The sequence below is a fragment of the Dasypus novemcinctus genome, chromosome 20, assembly GCF_030445035.2.
Source record: "Dasypus novemcinctus isolate mDasNov1 chromosome 20, mDasNov1.1.hap2, whole genome shotgun sequence".
In the NCBI taxonomy this organism is placed as follows: Eukaryota; Metazoa; Chordata; class Mammalia; order Cingulata; family Dasypodidae; genus Dasypus; species Dasypus novemcinctus.
The window spans coordinates 39,435,952-39,439,782 of NC_080692.1; the positions used below are offsets into that span (position 1 = coordinate 39,435,952).

The window sequence follows — 3,831 nt, forward strand, 5'->3', positions numbered from 1 at the left end:
TTAATTTTTGGATAAGGTGTGAGATAGAGGTCTTTCTTTTTTTGGTTATGGATACAGTTCTCCCAGCACTATTTGTTGAATAGACTGTTCTGGCCCAGGTGGGTGGGCTTGACTGCCTTGTCAAAAATGACTTGACCATAGATGTAAAGGTCTGTTTCTGAGTCCTCAGTTATGTTCCATTGGTCAATATATCTATTGTTATGCCAGTACCATGCTGTTTTTACCACTGTAGCTAAGTGATTTACTTTGAAGTCAGGAAGTGAGAGTTCTCCAACTTTGTTCTTTTTACTTCTTTCATATCAGAGAGGTCATGTAGTATTTGTCCTTCAATGCCTGGGTTGCTTCACTCAACATAAGGTTCTCAAGATTCATCCATGTTATCATATGTGTTTGTACTGTATTTGTTCTTATAGCTGAGTAGCATTCCATTGTATGTATATACCACATTTTATTTATCCATTCTTCTGTTGATGGGCATTTGGGTTGATTCCAACTTTTGGCAATAGTGAACAATGCTGCTATGAATTTTGGTGTTCTGGAGGACAGTTTGGCAGTTTCTCAAAAAACTAGCTATAGATGTGCCATATGACCCAGCAATTCCACTGCTGGGTATATACCTAGAAGATCTAAAAACAAGGACACAAACTTTGTTCTTTTTAAGACATTTTTGACTATTCAGGTTTCCTTATCCTTCCAAATAAATTTGATAATCAGTTTTTCCATTTTGTAAAAAAAAAAAAAGGCCATTGGCATTTTTATTGGGAGTACTTTGAATCTAGAAATCAGTTTGGGTAGAAATGACATCTTAAATATATTTAGTCTTCCAATCTATGAACATGCAATGGCCTTCCATTTATTTAAGTCTTTGTTATCTTTTAGCAATGTTTTATAGTTTTATGAATATAGTTCCTTTATGACCTTGGTTAAGTTTATTTCTATTTGATTCTTATAGTTGCTATTATAAATAGAAATTTTTTCTGACTTCCTCCTTAGATTGCTCATCAGTACTGTATAGATGTGCTATTGATTTTCACTTATTATTCTTGTATCCCACCACTTTGCTGAACTCCTCTTTTAGTTCTAGTTGTGAATTTTGGGGGGATTTCTAGATATAGAATCATATCATCAGCAAATAGTGATAGTTTTACTTCTTCTTTTCCTATTTGCTGACTTTTATTTCTTTACCTCGCCTAATTACTCTAGCTAGAACTTCTAGCACAGTATTGAACAACGGTGGTGACAGTGAGCATCCTTGTCTTGTTTTCTATCTCAGGAGGAAAGCTTTCAGTCTTTTACCATTGAGTACAATGTTAGCTGTGGGTTTTTCATATATATACTTTACCATGTTGAGAAAGCTTCCTTCTATTTCTATCTTTTGGAGTATTTTTTTTTTCAAGAAATGATGCTGTATTTTGTCAACTGCTTTTTCTGCATCAATCAAGAGGCCATGTGCTTTTTCTTCTCCAACTCTCTAATGTGGTATATTACACTAATTGATTTTCTTGTGTTGAACCACTCTTGCATATCAGGAATAAAACCCACTTGATCATGGTGTGTAATTTTCTCAATATGCTTTTGGATTCATTTTGCAAGTATTTTTGTGGAGAATTTCTGCATCTATATTCATTAGAGAAATTGGCCCATAATTTTCTTTCCTTGTAGTATCTCCACCTGTTGTTGGTATTAAGGTAATGTTGGCTTCATAGAATGACTATGGTGGCATTCTTTCCTGTTTAATTTTTTGGAAGAACTTGAGCAAGATTGGTATTAGGTCACCTTTAAATGACTGGTAGAATTCACCTGTGAAGCCATCTGGTTCTGCTTTTCATCTTTGGGAGGTTTTTGATGACTGTTTCAATCTCTTTATTTGTGATTGGTTTGCTGGGGTCTTTTATTTCTTCTAGGGTCAGTGTAGGCTGTATTCCATAGATATTTTTCTGTATCCCATAGTTTTTCTTTTAAATAAGACAGAAATATATTTTTATGAATCATATAAAGAACATAAAGAAAAAAATATGGAATGCTTCATGAATTTGCATGTCACCCGTGCACAGAAGCTATGCTAATCTTCTCTATATTATTCCGAAGCAAGCACTATCCCATAGGTTTGTATGCTGTGTTCTCATTTTCTTATGTCTCAATATATTTACTTATTTCTCTTCCAATTTATTCTTTGACCCAATGATTGTCTAAGAGTGTACTGTTAATCTCCATATATTTGGGGATTTTCCCTTTTTCCCTCTGTATTGATTTCCAGCTACATTGTCTTATGATAAGAGAAAGTGTTTTGTATGATTTCCATCTTTTTACATTTATTAAGACCTGTCTTGTGACCCAAGATATGGCCTATTCTGGAGAAGGATCCAGGAGCACTTGAAAAGAATGCATGTCCTGCTGTTTGGGGGTAAAATGCTCTATAAATCTCTATTAGGTCTAGTTTATCGTATTATTCAAGGTCTTTGATTCTTCCTCAGGCCAGATGTTCAGTCTAATGCTGAATGTGGTATATTAAAGTCTGCAACTATTATTGTAGAGACATCTGTTTCTCCCTTCAGTTTTGTGTGCCTCATATATCTCGGGAAATCCAGGTTAGGTGCATAAATATTCATGATTGATATTTCTTCTTGGTTAATTGCCCCTTTATTGATATATAATACCTTTTTCATCTCTTATAAAAATTTTCCATTTAAAATCTATTTTGTTCAATATAAGTATTGCTATGCCAGATCTTTTTGGTTACTATTTGCATGAAATGTTTTTTTTCAACCTTTCACTTTCAACCTGGTTGTGTCCTTAGGTCTGAGGTGAGTCTCTTGTAGACAGCATATAGATGGCTCATATTCTTTAACCATTTTGTCAGTCTATGTTGTTTGATTGGGGAGTTCAATCCATTAATATTCAATATTATTACTGTAAAGTCATTGCTTACTTAAGCCATTTTGTCCTTTGCCTTTCTGTTGTCATATCTTACTAGTGTCTATCTCTTTGCCCTTTAATTTACCCTTCTTAATAATCTTCATTTCTAGACTCCTCTCAAATTCTCTCACCCTTTTTTTTCTTTCAGTCTGTAGCATGCCCTTTAGTATCTCTTGTAAATCTGGTCTTTGGGTAACATAGTCTCCCAGTTTTTGGTTGTTTTTGAGTACTTTAAACTCTTCCTCACTTTTGCTGGATAAAGAATTCTTGACTGTTGATTTTTTTCTTTCAGTATCTTAAATACACCATCCCACTTCCTTCTTACCTCCATAGTTTCTGATGAGATATTAGGACTTAGTGTTATTGATATTCCCTTGTAAGTGGTATATTGCTTTTCTCTTGCTGCTTTCAAAATCCTCTGTCTCAGGTATTTGTGATTCTGAAGAGTAGCTGTCTTGGAGTTCATCTATTCTGATTCATTCTATTTGAGGTGTATTGTCTCTCTTGTATACTGATGTTTATTTCATAAAGGTTGGGAGGTTTTTGGTCATTATTTCCTCAAATATTCTTTCTACCTCTTTGATATTCATTTTCCCTTCTGGAACATTGGTTAGGTGTATGTTTGTGCATTTTACAATATCATTAAATTTCTTGATACCCTCTTCCATTTTTCCATTCTTTTCTCTTTCTCTTCTCCTGTCTTTTCAAGTTCAGATGTTCTGTCTTCTATTTTATTAATTCTGTTCTCCATCAATTCAAATCTGCTGTTATATGCCTCTAATATATTTTTCATCTCATCCGTTGTGTCTTTCATTTCCATAAGCTCTGTTACTTTTTTGGAAACTTTCAAATTGTTCTTTATGTTCATCTAGTTTCTTTGTAATATCTTTATCTCTTTAGCCATATTTTCCTTCA

General features: G+C 33.8%; 1 non-coding gene across 1 annotated transcript; it reads right to left on the reverse strand.

Moving 5' to 3' along the window:
* Positions 1-2,009: 2,009 nt before the first annotated feature.
* LOC111761955 (U6 spliceosomal RNA) lies at positions 2,010-2,112 on the reverse strand. Its single transcript, XR_002795179.2, has one exon. It is a non-coding gene; the product is annotated as a U6 spliceosomal RNA (small nuclear RNA).
* Between the last annotated feature and the right edge of the window lie 1,719 nt (positions 2,113-3,831).